Here is an 18,650-nt window from a genome sequence, read left to right as displayed (position 1 = left end):
AAGGTAACATGCGGCACGAACAGCTTCCCCCCAGAATGGCTTAGGTAATTTAGCCATACTGAGCATGCTTCTAACTCTTTCCATAATGGTCCGATTCATTCTCTCAGCTACACCATTATGTTGTGGGGTACGTGGGACCGTCTTTTCATGCCTAATACCACGTTCAGTACAGTATGCTTTGAACTCGTTGGAAGTATATTCGCCTCCATTGTCTGTCCGGAGGCACTTCAATTTCTTCCCTGTTTGCCTCTCCACCATAGCATGAAATTCCTTGAAATATTTAAAAACCTGGTCCTTTGTTTTCAGAAAATATACCCACACTTTCTTTGAAGCGTCGTCAATAAAGGTAACAAAATACCTATTGCCGCCGATTGATTCTACTTCAATGGGTCCGCATACATCAGAATGTACCAAACTCAATGGCTTTGACCTTCTCTTCATAGAGGAACTAAATGAAACTCTATGCTGTTTCCCAAATAAGCAGTGATCACATGGGTTTAAGGCAATACCTTTTGTGATTTTTATAAATGCCTTCTTCGCCAGTGTAAGGAGTCCTTTTTCTCCTACGTGTCCGAGTCTCTTGTGCCATAGGTTTGGTGATGCTTCATCTTCCACTGCATTGATGGCATCAGTACAAATCTTCACCTGCGTTTTGTACAATGTGCAGCAAATGCGTCCTCGTGCTATTGTCAAATTACCTTTTGATAATTTCCAAGTACCTTTCCCGAAGTAGCTTTCATAGCCCTGTTTATCAAGGGCTGCCCCAGAAATAAGGTTTAGCCGAAGGTCTGGGACATGTCGCACATCCTTTAATGTTATGGTGCAACCAATATTGGTTACAATCTGCACATCTCCGATTCCCACGATCTGAGAAGAACTAGTGTTCCCCATCTTTACTGTACCAAAATCTCCAGATTTATACATCGTGAAGAATTCTTTGTGAGGAGTGGCATGGTAGGAGGCTGCTGTGTCTACCACCCATTCAGTGTCGTGGTTCCCAATATGACAGCATGCATCTTCATCAATAGAGAAAACTGATATATCTTGAGTTAAGGTGACCGAGTTCTCACCTTCCTCCTTCTTTTGTTGCTGGTGGCTTTGACCATGATCCCGTCGAAATTTTCGACAATCTTTCTTCATATGGCCTTCAATGCCACAATAGTAGCACGAGATTTTCCCTCTCTGCCAACTTTTACCATCATTGAATCTGCTGCGATCCTGGGATCTTCCTCTAGATTTGCTTCTGCCTCTACCTCTACCTCGACTTCTGGTACTGGTACTTTCTTGAGGTCGGCCTCTGGTTTCAGTAACAAAGGCCTGTGACTGTTCTGCACCTGTTTCTTTTCTCCTGGCTTCTTCGTTGAATAAAGCATCTTTTACCATCGCCATGGTAAGTTTGCCGTCAGGAGCTGAATTGCTGAGAGTGATGACCAATGTCTCCCAGCTATCTGGTAAGGAGCTAAGAAGCAACAATGCTTCTGCTTCATCGCCAAGATCCATCTTTACTGATGAAAGCTGATTTACTAAATTTTGGAACTCACTAGTATGTTCAGCTATAGAGGTCCCGCCTTTTAACTTCAGATTAACAAGCCGTCTCATTAACATGGCTTTGTTGCGGGCAGTCTTGGCCTGGTACATGTTTTCCAGCTTCTCCCAAAGGCTATAAGCATCAGTCTCTTGTGCGACATGATGATATACCTTGTGGTCAATCCATTGTCTGATTTGACCAATGGTCTTTCTATTCATTCTTCTCCAATCGTCATCTTTGATGGAATCTGGTTTCATACCTTTATAATCCAAAGGGTCTGCCAGATCCTTACAATTAAGGAGATCCTCCATCCGAGACCTCCACAGAGTGTAATTGGAGGCTGTGAGCTTGATCATAGTACCCGAGTCTGATTCCTCCATTGATTTTAAGCACTAACTTGCTTGTACAGAAAAATTGGGGCAGAATCTCAAGAAACCGAATATACGGTTGCGTCCGGAACGGTCAAAAACCCTGGAAATGACTTAAGTTGTTCGAAAAACGGACCTGAAATGGCCTTGAAAGGCCTGGTCAAACTTTGGTCAAAATTGGTCAACGGGTGCTGACGTGGCGTTTGACCGGTTGCTGACTGGGCGTTGACGCGGCCGCTGACGTGGACGCTGACGCGGCGTCTGGGAGAGGGTTGGAGGCGGGTCGGATCTCGAGCACGGATCCGGGTCGCGGTCGTGGATCCGGGTCGCGGTTCACTGTGCCGGGTTACGGGTCGGGCACGCGGGTCGGATCTCGCCAATCGGGCGAGGAAGACGCGTGCAGGCGCGTGTCGCCGTCCCGAAGTCTTCGCCGGCGCGTGGGGGCGCGTGGGGCTTACCCTGGTGTCCGTTTGAGGCTTGGTTTACACCGTTGGAATCGTCTCGAGCTGAATTGCACAATGGAAGGCTCAATTTGGGATTTTGAGCAACTTCAAAAACTGGGAGAAAATAGAATTTCTCCTCTGTTCACCTCTGTTTGGTGAACTCCGGCGTACCTGGACGCTCTGATACCACTTTGTTGGGTTTTACCGATCAATCAATTGATGAATAAGATGAGTAAACAAGCACACACACAAAATTGACACAGGAGTTACGTGGTTCGGCCAAATTCCGGCCTACGTCCACGGGAGCGAGGGATTATTATTTGCTGGGAAAAATAAACAGAGAGGAGGAGGAGGATTCCCTCAGCACTCACTCAACTCTCTCTTATCTCTTACTGCACTGCACTCTGCACACTCTGCACTCTGATTTACAACACCACACACACATGTATATATACACACAAGCGGGAGCAAAAAATTCAACAATGGGCGGCCGGAAATGTCAACATTTCCGGCAAAGCAGGTGGAGCCGGAAATGTTGACGGAGCAGGGCAGCCGGCGCCGTAGATATTGAAGGAGAGCAGCAGCCTTCTGTTGACTGGGTATGGATCCATCAAAAAATTGATAAAGGAAAAATGTTTTGGATATCCCTGGCCAAAGGTCTTTCTAAAAGGGTACAACTAGAAGTATTAATTAGAGGAAATAGTCATGGTGTCTTGAAATTCTCTGTGGAACTGTGAATCCGAATACATTTATCTTCTCCATCAAATATTGAATTGCATATGTTAAAACTTGATATACATTGTTGGTCCACAACTTAACAACTTAAACTTTTAGGTAAAGTGGCAATCTAACATAATATCAGAGCTTTGGTTACCAAGAGATCTTGGGTTCTAATTTTGTCGTCCGTCTTTATTCTGAAACTTTATTTGTCATTTGTTTATCTCTCCACGTGCGAGGGAGTGTTAAGCTTGATATATATTGTTGGCTGTTAGCTTAAACTTTTAGATAAAATGGTAATCTAAGAAGATTATTCTTCATCTATTCAGCATTATAAGAGAATCTCCTCAGCCTGTTCCATCTTCCATTCTTATGGAATTCAGCAACCTTTGCATTACTTGAAATACCCAATTCAAAATGGCAAACGATCATTTAAGTTGACAAGAGAAGAGGAGATAAAGGCATCAAGTTGTCATAAAAATAGAAAGCTTTTCCCATATTTCCAATCTTTATTTTGAACCAGTTGTTTGCTAAATTTATGACCTCTAGAATTTTTTTCCAAGTGCTTGAACTGTTTTACATTTGGCTTGATTGCCCGCATACTATTCCTGTTTAGCTTGTAAGTCTGTTCATATGACCTGCAAAAAGTCCTCTGAAGAAACTATGTACCATAAGAACTCTATAATTGTAACTTGCTTCCAATCAAATAAAGATTTCAAGTTAAGTCCACCTTAGCCTCTGAACAACATATATCTTGCCATTTAACTTTACTTTCCATTGAATTCCAGTCATTGCCCTATCCAAGAAAAGCCTTGAAGCATCTATCTAGATTTTGAATTATCACTGAGCTTGGAAGAAAAAAAATATTGCAACCCAATAAGCTTGAATACGCTGAAGAGTAGATTTGATTAATTGCAGTCTACCAGCAAAGAATAAGAATTTATGTGACCAAGAATATATTCTAGCTGAAATTTTCACAACTAGAATCTCACAATCCATCTTATTCAATCCTTTTGTTAGCAAAGGGAGACCCAAAATTGACTGGAAGAGTGCCTTCTTCTATGCCAAGGATATTAGACATTTCTTGGCAGCTTCACTACAAATATCATAAGAGCAAAATGTTGTGCAAATTAATGTGTGCGGAACCGGATCGTACAATGCAATAACTAATGATGAATAATATGGAAACATAGTCGTACAAATAAGAATCACGACACAAGAATTAACGTGGTTCGACAGAATGCCTATGTTCACAGGAGTAAGCGGCGGCTGAAATTCAGTATCTGTCAAAATCAGGGTTACAACATTGTATATATGCTAACCCTACATGCACAGAAGGATTATAAAGTTCCCTCACAACAAGAAAATTGGTTTTTAGTGACGGAGGTATTAGTGAATGATGAAATTTCGTCACTAAAAGTGCAGTATTAGTGACGAAATTCAATCCGTTACTAATACTGCACTTTTAGTGACGAAATTTCATCCTTCACTAATATTTCCGTCACTAAAAACCAATTTCCCGCGTTCAAACAAGCGCGGGAAACCACTTTTTGAGTAAAAACTATCATGAAAAAATATTAACGACGATTTTTGAGATATTAGTGACGATTTCAATGTGTCACTAAAAGGAACTTATTAATGACGGTTAATAAACAGTCACTAGTATTATTGTATTAATAAATAAATTTTTTTTACAGTACTAGTGACGGTTTTGGAGTTTCGTCACTATTAGTCACTTATTAGTGACGGTTTAGAGAACCGTGACTAATAGTCTTTTTATTTAAAAAAAAAACTATTTCACAGCATTAGTGATGGTTTTGCACTTTCGTCACTATTAATTCCTTATTAGTGACGGTTTAGAGAATCGTCATTAATAGTTCTTTTATTTAAAAAAATAAAAAAAATTATTTCATAGCATTAGTGACGGTTTTGCACATTCGTCACTATTAATCCCTTATTAGTGATGGTTTAGGGAACCATCACTACTAGTTCTTTTATTTAAAAAAAAATAAAAAAATTTATTTCACGCATTAGTAACAGTTTTGCACATTCGTCACTATTAATATCTTATTAGTGATGGTTAAGAAAATTGTCACTAATAGTTCTTTTATTTAAAAAAGATAAAAAAAAAAAACTATTTTACAGCATTAGTGACGGTTTTGCACATTCGTCACTATTAGTCCCTTATTAGTGACGGTTTAGAGAACCGTTACTACTAGTTCTTTTATTTTAAAAAATTATTTCATAGCATTATTGACGATTTTGCACATTTGTCACTATTAGTCTCTTATTAGTGACGGTTTAGTTCTTTCATTTAAAAAAAAAAAAATCATTTCATAGTAGTAGTGACGGTTTAGAGAACCGCCACTACTAGTTCTTTTATTTCACACTTTACCCAGGTTTCCCCCAATCTCCCTCCTTCCCCTCTCCCCTCTCGATCCTCCTTTCTCCATCGCAACCCCAGCCCCTCGTCATTGCCGTTCGTCACAGCTCCTCTGTAACGACCTGCCTATTTTTTCATATATTTTTTTTCCATAATAACATACATAATATTCAGTTAAACTGTCATAGTTATAGTCAACCTAGACCCATGGGTACCAGGGATATATCTGTCATAAAACTCTGATACCTAAGTAGCGAGAAACATAAATTACATACATACCATAAAACATTAGAAACCATACCAGAGTTCTATTAAATCTGTCACATACATATACACATAGTCATCCACAAAAGACCAAAAAGTACTCCTAGGGTCTCAACCCAAAAATCCATCTAAACCTACTCATCCACTTACCCTATAGATAGGGTAGTCCAGTCCTCTTCTACTGCTGCGGGGATCTATCTGGCCTCCTACCTGGATTTCTTGAAATGTTTGTAATGCTGGGGTGAGACACCTCTCAGTAAGGGAGACACATTAATATCAGTGTGTAGCAACATGAGTATTTTTCGTGGTATACATATACACAATACATAATTCATAACTGGTATAACAATTGTATCATATTGCATTAAAACATGGTTTATCATAACATAGTGTATCATACTAAATTTCTGTACTGAGAAATCATCATATATATAACCATATTATACATAACTTATTACCCAGGATAGATAGTTAGCTATCGTCATGTCTTACCCCCCACATGACAGGGTTGTGCGGTCCGAAGGCGGGACCTAACAATGGCTGGCTAACCATGCTAAGTTAAACATAAGTTTGTAGGCACGATGGACTTGTTCCACCTGTGTCGGTCTACCAGGGGAACTACGACACTCCCATAAAGCGACATTGACTGCTATCTCCCACAATCTACATAAGATGTGTGGTAGCACTAACATAATCATAATCATAAACATATAGGTACGGTACCGTACTTCATAAAACTGAACTAAGCTATCCAAGTTCTGATAACATATAATACATTTCATATTTAAACATAACTATTTCGTAATTCAGAGTAATATCTGACGTAAACATATTTCATAATTTCTTGCATATCATACGTAATCATGACATCAATGCCGACATAATTCATAATGCAATGTTCATGACATTTGTGTTGGCATAACTCATAACATAAGAATCACGACATTTACGCCAGCATAATTCATAACATAATATTTACGGCATTTAGGCCGGCTTATTTCATAACATAATAAACATAATTTCTTATACTTTTCAACATACTTTTAAAACCATAGTTCTTGTACTATTTTTAGGGTTTTCCTCCAAAACTACTATAACATACTTATTTGGGAAAACTCGTAATATTTCAACATTGCATAATTTTCATGAAAATATTGTACTCATATCACACAAATATACATAACCTTATAAACTTATAATTAATTCTGAAATCACATTTCCATATAAAATGTGTTAAAATCACTTCCCTATTCAACAGTAGTATTCCCAAACATAATTCTATATCGTACATATTTTCCTAAAAATAAATATTGTTTAATTCATAATAATTACATTGAAAATGTTGACTTAATTTATCCCTTTACCTATCTTTAGACATGACAAAATGGATACAAATTCATTAATCCGACCCACATCCGACCCGTTTTAATCGATTCATAATCAATCACTTGCTAAATGAGTCAAATATGGTTTTCAATTTTCATATTCGCCTCTTTAGCGGGTCGGGTTGGTTTTATCCAGCGGATATCCGCCAAACCACTTAAAAACTCATTACTAATTAACCTAGCCCAAGTAAAGTGCCCACCGCCCACTGCCCAAGTATGGAAAGCCTAGTGCACCGGCGGCCCGGCAGTGCCCACACGACCCATTATTTATGCTAGGTCTTCACAGCCTATGGCCAGTAGCCCACATGGCCACAAGAAAGATTCAAGAAGCAGCCCCTCTCAATTCTCAAATCTTAGGGTTTCGCCTTCATAATTTCTATTGTTTTAATTTTCAAAGTTCAAACTATCTACGTAACCACATCCCACGACCCACGGCCACTGCCGTCGCCGTCTGCCACCAACGGCCATGATCCATGATTAATACCAATAACTTGGTGCAGATAAGGTGACCTTTGAGGGCTCTCTCTCCAGATGCTTGCATGCTCTGTTAGGAATTCCAAGACAACATCCCATCTTCTTTTGCATTGCGAATTTTCTTGGAGGATTTGGAACAAACTATTCGGTTTCATGGAAAAGAGTTGGGTTTGTCCTCCTTTGGTGGAAGATTTGTTAGCCATTTCCTTTGCAGGTTTTGGAAGAAAGAAGGATGGAGCAGCTTTGTGGAAGTGTGACATCTTTGTAGTCTTGTGGGGTTTATGGCTAGAGCGTAATGCACAGATAATTTCTGGAAAGAAGTCAAACTGGACACTAGTGTGGGAAAAGATTCTGTGTATGTATTCTTTATGGTGTCTTGGGTTTGAAATTTTTAGGGGTGCTAGTATTTTGGATTTACAAAGAGACTGGAGGAACTTGCTGGTTTGATTTTTTTTTTCTCTTTTTGTTGTTTTTAGTTCTTTTTTCCGTTTTGTCCCAAATTTTTATTGGAAAATATCTTATTAACTTGTTGGTTTGATTTTTTTCTCTTTTTGTTGTTCTTAGTTCTTTTTTTTTTCTTTTTCTATTTTATCCCAAATTTCTAATGGGAAATATCTTATTCTCCCTTGTAAATTCTTTCCCTGATAATGAAATTTCATTTGCTATAAAAAAATAAAAGAGATCAACAAGCCAGTGCTCATATACATTCAGTATGAACTCAGATATGCTTATTTAGGAATTCATAAGAGTGTACACACACACTAGCCATGGTCAAGCATTACGTGTGCACTCTATGAGTTTCAAATGTCTCTATATTTAGAAAAGATGAGAAATTGTGAAGATATTTCAGGAATTCAATATTAAAATTAGTTTATGACTTTTATATTTTTTTAGAGGAGTTGAGGAATGGTGGGAATATTGTAGACATTCAAATTAGAAATTAGTTTATCATTTGAAACACCCTGAACATTGAGAAGATTGGAAACTGGGGGAAAAAAGTGACAGTTGAATCAGGGAAAAAGAAGAAGGAGATGGGCTGTTTGAAAGAGTGAAAGTTAATTTGTAAAATATATTATTACACATTTATTCTTGTTGTGAAGAGTTATTATTTGAAAATATGTAAAATTTGAGGGGGTATTGGAGTAGTTTCTTGGTAATATGATTCATGAAAAATGATGATTGACAACTGTTATAGGTTTGTTTGATTAATAGTAGGCTAAGTGTAAAACAACTCTCCAAGTTAATACACAAATGATTACGCGTCAAAACTGCGTAATTAGGCACTTTAACCCGGGTTTTACGGCTTATATTTTTAATTAAATATCCAATTATGTCTAATATTTTAAAAAAGTGTCGAATTTAGTATTCTTGAGTTTCATTGCACAATTTATAAATTTTTGATAATTTTTTGTCATAGGAAAAGTCCCGGGAGCCAATATCGACACCTGTTCGTATTTTGTGTATAACTTTTTCATCCAAGCTTCAATTTAGAGGATTCAAATTTTTAGAGAAAGAGGAAAGGATTATCTACAACTTTTATCTTTTGAGTTTTGTGAGAAACGGGCTCCAGGAAGGTCAAAACAGACCATGTTCGTGAAGAACAAAAAATGAAAATATATAAATATATATATATATATATATATTTGTTTTGATGTGACCCGGCCATGCATGGCCGGGTCGGTTTGGGTTAGTCGGGTCTAGGTATTCTTTTTCCCCTTTAAATTCTCCTATTCCCTTTTTTTTTTTGAGCGTGTCTCCAGCACACCAATCTCTGCTCCCTCTTCTCCTTTGCTCCTTCATTTTTTTCGTCTCTCTGTTTTTCCCCTTCTCGTTCTTTTTTACTCTCTCAGCTTCCTTGCAACCTCTCCCTCTCCCTATGTCTTCTCTCCCGTGAGACACCACCTGCAGCCACCGTGAACCATAGCCGACCACAGCAACTCCACTCCACCATCCTGCTAGCTAAGTTCCTCCGTTGCAGCTGTTCTGGATAGACCATCGAGCACACCACACCAGAAGTCGGGCAGCCCTCTACACAGCCAGCAGAGCACAGTAGCAGCAACAACTTGAGAGCTGCTCCTCTCTGATCCTCGGCCAGCCTAGGATCAACAGCCCTCTCAGCTAGCAGAGCACAGCAGCAACAGTAGCCCTCTCCTCTATTTCTCACGGCCTGCCATGGCCGTCCTTCCCTGCTCTCTCTTTTCCCTTCTTTCTTTTAATTATTTATTTATTTTTGTTAAGACTTTAAATATTGCATAAAGTTCAGATTTTTTTTAGTTTATTTGAAATTTCTTTTAAGATTGAATATTGTTAAGCATTTAACTCTTGTTGAATTTTTTTTTCCATTATACTAGTTATTGGTGGTTTTAATTAGTCCTTTAAATTAAGTTCGGTTCGAAAAAAAAGACAGAAAAAAATATTGTTTAGTTTTGAAGTTTTCCAAGTTTTAATTTTTTTTCTTTCTTTTGAAATTCAATTTAGATTAGGATTGGTTCGATTAAAGTTCGTATTTTTCTCATGTTTCGGTATCTTTAAGTGTTAGGTTTGTTTTATTTTGATGTCTTTCGTTTTATTGATGCAATGAGCCACCATGGAATTAATTTAACCTGAAAAGTGTGTATTGTTAGCATGAGTGGCTAAGTTCGGTAACTCGGGTTGTGGGTCAATGTCGTTTGTTTTCCATGGTTTATTAGTTCTCCTAAGAAATTATTGATAAACTTTTATTTGGTTGAACCCGAAAATTTAAGGTATCATTGATTAATCGCTAGCTCTTATTTCTTGTTTTGTTGTTTACGATAGGCACATTAAAATCTTGATTTAATCTAAGATTTTAATCAACTAATTTTTACATAAAATTCGGTTGATGCTTAATGAGAGTTTTTATTTTCTTCCGTTTGGATGTGGCCAATTTACTCGATTTTTAGTGATAAAAGTTCATCTTATTAATGCCTTGATTGGATTAACAAGAAGAGGAGTAAGGCCTAGGAAATTAGTAAACGGTGGAAGCAAACAGATGTTGAACCCGTAACCCGAGTGTTTGGTAAAATTGTTTAGTTTCGGTTGCGTTATTAGATTTACATTTTTGGAAAATTGATAAAATTTCAGTTTCATTTTGATAGTTTACTCATGCTTCTCTCACTTTGTTTACTATTTTCAAAATCGTGAAAGACCAAAAAGATTTTCAAATCCCATTTTTCAGCAACAGGATTTCACTAAACTTGCATAAATACTTTGATACTCAGTGGTCCCTGTGGAATACGATCCTGGACTCATCCATGATACAACTTGACACTTCTGCACTTGGAAGCACAACTCAGAACAAGTCAAGTTTTTGGCGCCGTTGCCGGGGATTAATTGGTGTCATCAAAGTGTTTCTCAGATTTCAGAGAGGTGTTTTAGAGCTGTGAACGTCTTCACAGCCTGGGTGATATCTACTTCCTCTCCTTTGACCTGTTTGCTTTTATTGCGTTTATACCGAGTTGTATGACTGGTTGGGCTAGAGATAACACATTTAGACTAGTCAAGACAGACTCATCCATCTCATCATTGAGTGAACCTGTTTCACTTGAATCACCACCTGACATGCGTAACATCATGGCTGAAAATGAACCTCATGATATGGAGAACCCTAATAGGACACTCAGAGAATATTTGCAACCTGTTAGGACCAGCACCCCATCCTGCATTATTCTACCTTTGAATGCAAATGCTTTTAATTTTAAACCTAGGATGATTCCATTGTTACCTCATTTTCATGGCATTGAATATGAAAACCCATATTTGCATATTAAAGAGTTTGAAGAAGTTTGTTCCACATTCATGGATAGAACATGCACTAAGGAGGTAATAAGATTGAAATTGTTCCCATTTTCTTTAAAAGACAAAGCAAAAACCTGGTTGAATTCCTTAAGACCAAGATCCATTGGGACTTGGCAAGAAATGCAAACGGAGTTTTTAAAGAAATTTTTTCCCATGCAAAGAACTAATGCTTTGAAAAGACAAATCATGAATTTTTGCCAAAAGGATGTGGAGACATTTTATCAGTGTTGGGAACGTTTCAAAGATCTCTTAAATGCATGTCCTCACCATGGGTACGAAAATTGGAGGGTCATCAGTTTTTACTATGAGGGATTGCAACCAAAGATGAGGCAATTTGTAGAAACAATGTGCAATGGTGAGTTTTTCAATAAAGGGCCAGAAGAAGCTTTTGATTATTTTGATTACTTGGCTGAAAATGCCTAATATTGGGATGTCTCTGATGTGTATGATAGATCTAAAAAGCAAAAATGCATTGGTGGGGGTGGTAAGTATCAATTGAAAGAAGTTGATGATTTGAATGCTAGGTTTGCATTGATGTTAGAGTCCATTGAACTTAAGAAGGTAAATGAAATGCACGTTTTACCATCATCTTCTAAAAAATGCAGCATATGTGAGGATCTAGGGCATGTGATTGATGCATGTCCAACTATTCTTGCTTTTAAGGAAGTTTTTCTTGATCAATCTAACCCAGTGCATATGGTTTTTAAGAATTCTTCTGGACCTTATTCTAATACATATAATGCAGGTTGGAGAAATCATCCAAATCTCAGTTGGAAAAATGACCAAGTGGGGCCATCTATGCAGGGACCAAGTCAGTATAATCCTTATGCAGCCGCTAGCCAAGGCTTGGGGCCACCTCATTTTCCAAATCAGCCCCCCCAAATGCAAAGAAGAGGAGTGGAAGACTCCATACAACAGCTAACTGTTAGCTTGCAACAGTTTATGCAGAGTCAGAGCACGATCAACAACCAAAACTCCCAGGCCATCAATGACATCAGAGGGACTCTCACTAAAGTAACCAGCACTTAGAGTAACCAGAAGAAAGGAAAGTTTCCAGCTCAACCCCAGCCCAATCCACAAGGGCACAGTCGATCATCTCAGCATTCAGGTGAACGGAGCAATGTGAAATCAGTGAAAGCTATTACAACTTTGAGGAATGGTAAGGTTTTGGGTGACCCTGCCCATGGTGCAGGAAGTTCAGGTAAAAATGCTAATCCTTCTCTTGATAGTGGTGAGTCGAACACTTTAAATTCACATAATGATGCATGTTCCATACCTGCACCGTTTCCACAACGTTTGGTTTCTTTGCACAAGGATAAACAGCATGTTGAAATCTTGGAAATTTTTAAGCAAGTTAGGATTAACATTCCACTTCTAGATGCTATAAAACAAATTCCTGCTTATGCTAAATTTCTAAAGGATTTATGCACTGTAAAACGCAAACTAAATGTGCAGAAAAAGGCCTTCCTCACTGAGCAAGTTAGTGCTATTATTCAAAATCACACACCACCTAAGTACAAGGATCCTGGGTCACCTACTATTTCATGTGTCATTGGAAACTCTAAGATAGGGCAGGCCTTGCTAGACTTAGGTGCGGGGGTTAATTTGCTACCTTATAGTGTGTATGAACAATTGGGGCTAGGCTAATTGAAAACCACATCCATTATCTTACAGCTTGCTGATAGATCCATAAAAATTCCTAAGGGTATCATTGAGGACGTCTTAGTCCAAGTGGATAAATTTTACTACCCTGTGGATTTTGTGGTTTTGGATATGAAAGTGTCATCCCACTCAAATTCTTCACCACCTGTGATTTTGGGAAGACCATTTTTAGCAACTTCTAATGCCATAATCAATTGTAGGAGTGGTGTTTTAAAATTGATTTTTGGAAATATGACTTTAGAACTGAATATCTTCAATTTGTGCAGGCAACCTCAACGCAGTTTTGGCGCGTAATCACACCCCCCAACTAACATTTTTCTAGTCTCTAGCAAATGATGTGAATGAATCTCAGGGTGGTGCCTACAACTTCAAATTCCAGTGATCATGAAATCAATGCACATGCGACACAAGCATACCGTTTCACATACAAGAATATAACTGAATTTCACACATGCTCGTTCATATTCGATGCACATCCTCCAAAGCACATCACTCATGCAAGTTTCATCATTTATATGTCATTTAAGGTGTCATGCAATTTGTGCGCTATAATCAATTTGTGTAGGCAACATCTCCTACCATATAGCGCCTCATAAGGTGTCATGCCAATTATGGTCTGATAGCTATTATTGTATGCAAACTTTGCCAGCGGAAAATATTGGGTTTAACTACCCCCCAAAATCCAGCACACATGCCCATAGCATATACTCTAATATCTGAATCATCCTCTCTGACTGCCTATCCGTCTGAGGATGAAATGCCGTGTTGAATAACAACTGAGACCCCAAAGCCTCCAGCAAACTCCTCTAAAATCGTGACGTGAAACGTGGGTCCTGGTCTGATACTATAGACACTGGCACACCATGTGGTCAAACTATTTCTTGAATATATATTTCTGCCAGTATGTCCATCAAGTAGTTGATTTTAATAGGAATAAAGTGAGCGGTCTTTGTCAGTCTATCAATAACTACCCAAATAGTATTCTGCCCTTGTCGTACCGGCGGTAAACCCGTCATAAAGTCCATAGAAATGTGATCCCATTTCCACTCCGGGATGTAAAGTAGCTGTAACTGGCCCGCTGGCCTCTGGTGCTTAACTTTAACTTGCTGGCACGTCAAACACTGTTGCACAAACTCAGAAATTTCTCTCTTCATATCACTCCACCATAAATACTCTCGTAGATCCCTATACATTTTAGTGTTGTGTGGACGAACCATATATAAAAATCTGAGAGCCTCCTCAAGGATGGTCCTTTTGATATCCACATCTGCAGGCACACACAACCTGGTATGGAACCTCAGAGTTCCATCATCAGAAATACTGAACTCCTCTCCTTGTCTGTCCTGCACCTTCTCTATCCACTCCATCAACTCTACATCATTCTTCTAGGCAGCTTTAATCTTTTCATATAGTGTAGGCTGCACCACCAGGTTGGTAATAAATGCTTGGCGATCACTCTCTACTAATTCCCTGCCAAGCCTCTCCAAGTCCATCTGGATCAGGTGCTAACTTACTATTATTAACTATGCTATTTCTTCTAATTTTCGGCTCAAAGCATCAGCCACCACATTAGCTTTACCTGGATGGTAGTTGATAGTACAGTCATAATCCTTGATGAGTTCCAATCATCTTCTTTGTTGCATGTTCAACTCCTTCTACGTGAAGAAGTACTTTAAACTCTTATGATCTGAAAATATTTCATATCTTTCTCCGTACAGATAATGCCTCCAAATCTTTAGTGCATGAACCACTACAGCCAATTCTAGATCATGAGTAGGATAATTCTTTTCATATTCTTTAATAGTCTAGAGGCATACATTATTACTCTGCCTTATTGCATCTATACACATCCGAGCCCCTTCAAAGACACGTCACAGTAGATCACATAACCATCACCTCCTGATGGAATAGTCAATACTGGTGCTGTGACGAGCCTCTACTTCAATTCTTGGAAGCTCTGCTCACAGTTGTCATCCCATTCAAAACCTGGCACTCTTCCTAGTTAGTCGCATCAAAGACCCTCATAATGTTGAGAATCCCTCTACAAACCGACGGTAATAAGCTGCCAGTCTTAAGAAACTCCTGACTTCCTGTATGTTCCTCGGTCTGACCCAATTTACCACTGCCTCTATCTTACTAGGATCTACAGAAATTCCATCCCTTGATATAACATGCCCCAGAAACACAACTTTCTCTAACCAGAATTCACATTTGCTAAACTTGGCTTACAATTTCTTTTCCTTGAGCATATGAAGTACAAGTTTTAGGTGCGTCTCATGCTCCTCAAAACTTCTCGAGTAGACCAGTATGTCATTAATGAAAACCACAACAAACTGGTCTAAATACTGGTGAAAGATTCTATTAATCAAATCCATGAATACAACATAAGCATTCATTAGACCAAATGGCATGACTAGAAATTCATAATACCCATACCTGGTCCTGAAAGCTGTTTTTTGAAATATCTTCTACTTTAACTTTCACTTGGCAATAACTTGACCTGAGGTCGATCTTGGAATAGAATTGTGTACCCTGAAGTCGATCAAATAAGTCGTCTATATGGGGTAGAGGATAATTGTTCTTAATTGTTACTTTGTTGAGTTATCTGTAATCTATACACATTCTCATAGACCCATATTTCTTCTTCACAAATAATACTGGAGCTCCCTAGGGTGATACACTAGGTCTAATAAACCCTTTATTCAATAAATCCTACAACTGATCCTTTAATTCTTCCAATTCTATTGGAGCCGTTCGGTAAGGAGCTTTAGAAATCGGTGTAGTCCTTGGAAATAAGTCAATAGTAAAATCTATCTCATGGTTGGGAGGCAACCTAGGTAATTCTTCTGGAAAAACGTCTGAAAACTCCTTAACCACTGGTGTACTTACAACCCCTGTCATCCATCCAGAAGTAGTCTTCTCACCTATATGCTGACACTAACTGAGGTGGGGAATGTACTTGCGACCCCACAAATCTAAATTCTAGCTTCCCTGGTGGTATGAAAATCACCTCTTTTAGATGACAATCGATACTAGCATAGTCAGTAGCCAGCCAATCCATACCCAGTATTACATCGAATCCATACAAATTTAGCACAATCAGGTTAGCTGGTAATACTCTCCCTTGAATTTCTACTGGATAACCCCTGAGCACCCTATGACATCTCACCACTGACCCTGTCGGTGTTGTTACTGACGGTTCAATATCTAATAATTGTGTCTCCATACAAGCAAATTTAACATACCCCGCGTATATAAAAGAGTGGGTGGCACCTATATCAAATAAAACAATAGCTTGATATGATAAAACGGTAAAGGTACCTGTTATAATATCGTCTGCGGCCTCCGTGTCTCTTGGCATCAAAGCATAAACTCTCACCGGGGTGACATTCCTCTACAGACCTCCACGAGGCACATGATAACCTCCTCGGTGCGGTCGAGGAGCAGGTGTGGTACCCGGTGGTGTAGGGCAATCTCGTACTAAATGTCCCGGTACACCGCAACGATAGCAGATTCCTCTCCCTGCTTGACACTCTCCCAAGTGTCTCTTCCCCCACGTCTGACAAGCTGGGTAAACCTGTATACCCTGAGTCTCATGACCCGTCGTCTCTTGCCTTTGTCCCTTGCCATAGTTACCTCTCCTCCACTAGCTTTGACTAGATCCCTGGTGATAGCATGAAGGCATGGACCTCTTCTTCTGTCCTTACTCCTTAGCACCCATCCCTTCACCTGCCTCAGCCACAACTACTATGTCTATCAACTCGACAAACTTTCAACACTGCTACCTGCTTATAAATTTCTCGCCTCAAACCCCTTTCAAACTACCTCATCTTCTTTGCCTTATCAGGTATGATGTAAGGGGCGAAGCGGGATAACTCTATAAACCTCGCTGCGTACTGCTGGATTGACTGCTGTCTCTACTTCAGATTCAGGAAGTCCTCCACTTTCGCCTCTCTGATAGTGGCAGGAAAGCACTTGTCGAGGAATGATTCTTTAAACCAGCACCAAGTCATGGTTATAGGCACCACCCTCTGTTCCTCCAATAATTTTATTGCAGTCCACCATCTTTCAACCTTTCCTGTCAGTTTATAGGTGGCAAATAAAACCCTCTGCTCCTCCGTACCCTGTAGTACTGCCAAAACTTTCTCTATCTCCTATATCTAGTTTTCGGCGACTATAGGATCTGCTCCTCCTAAGAATGCCGGAGGATTCATCTTAGTGAATTTCTCTATCATGCACCCATGCCTTGAAGACGGGCCTTCCTGCTCTCTGGAACTTCGTGCGATCTCAGCCATGACTTATTGAGCCACACTGTGTAATATCGTATCTGAATCAGCTTCTCCTGCACCTGAGGGCCCTACACCCTCACTACCACTAGCATGAGCACTGCCACTACCCAGGTCCATCTTGAAAAGATAATAAACATAGCTTAGGGACCCCATCCTTACAACTTACATATCTAACCAAAACTCTTACTATCCCTTCTATCTTGACATTCCTATCTTAATTCAAGATCTAGTCCCCCACTTTTGAAATACAACTCGACAATAGTTTACTATGACTTTCCTGAAATTGTCACCCCAGAAAAGACACAGAAATCACCACAGAAGTCCTGTCCCTAAATTGTTGAACAAAACCTCAAATCATGAAGAATTTGAGAATCCTTTAGGCGCAAGAAAGGCAGCAGTGCCTCCTCTATTCACTCCTTGTCTCCTCTCTCCCACTCTCTTCCATCTAGTCTCCGATATTCGGTTGATCGAAAATCCAAAAATACCATTGGGTTCTGCTCGTCGCCACCGACATTTCTGCCTGAGTGGATCTGTCGTGGGAGTGGCGTAGGTACATCTCCTAAGGTAAGGCCAAATCTCAAACTTATGTCAATTTATCTTAAACTATAAGCCCCATTAACAAACGGAAATTTCCAAGAGAGTCGTGGGGAGACTCTCTACAATCTAGCCGGAGCGGGTTTTCGAATTGGAGCTCTGGGGTACCAATCCTAAATCGAGGGTAAGTTTGATAATTTAGGCTTTTTATTAGGCTATTTAGGGTATTCAAAACCTAGGGGAATTTTAGGGAAAGTTACTCTAGGGATTGTGATGAATGATATGGTGAAATTTGAATTTCAGGGCTTAGGGATTTTTGAACACCTGGGGCATAGCTCGGGGTGTTATCGAGCTTTTTCAGGAATCAGTTAAGGGGATTAAGTTAAGTCAGTAATCATATGAAACTTGAATCAATTTAATTATTATGTTTATATAAATTTATTTATTTATTTATTTATTTTTAAATTTAAAGGTTATTTTGAAAACCAGCCATTCGAAATGGATTTTACAAACTTAGGATATATGGAATGGTATTTTTTGAATAAAATGAACGGTGGAAAGTTTGTTTTTTTATATGGATATGTTAAAATGTAGAAAAATTGTGTGGCGGATGATTTAATTTGTATGAATTATTGTATATCTGGATTTGAGATTTTGAAATACTGGATTGTTTGAGAAATACTGGAAAGGTTGTGAAAAATACTGGAAATGCTTGTGAAAAATGCAGGACTTTGATTTGACGGCCGAGGGCCAAGGTTTTGTTTAAATGGCTTTGAGCTAGGTTGTA

The 18,650-nt window shown here is 39.0% G+C and overlaps 1 non-coding gene across 1 annotated transcript; it reads right to left on the bottom strand.

Annotated features, from left to right (window-relative positions):
* Positions 1–11,545: 11,545 nt before the first annotated feature.
* Positions 11,546–11,653, bottom strand: LOC131147033 (small nucleolar RNA R71). The gene has a single exon (XR_009134564.1). It is a non-coding gene; the product is annotated as a small nucleolar RNA R71 (small nucleolar RNA).
* Positions 11,654–18,650: the final 6,997 nt, after the last annotated feature.

This window comes from Malania oleifera, chromosome 13, assembly GCF_029873635.1.
Source record: "Malania oleifera isolate guangnan ecotype guangnan chromosome 13, ASM2987363v1, whole genome shotgun sequence".
Classification (NCBI taxonomy): domain Eukaryota; kingdom Viridiplantae; phylum Streptophyta; class Magnoliopsida; order Santalales; family Ximeniaceae; genus Malania; species Malania oleifera.
The sequence above is the reverse complement of the archived record's forward strand: the minus strand, read 5'-3'. Positions and strand labels throughout refer to the sequence as shown.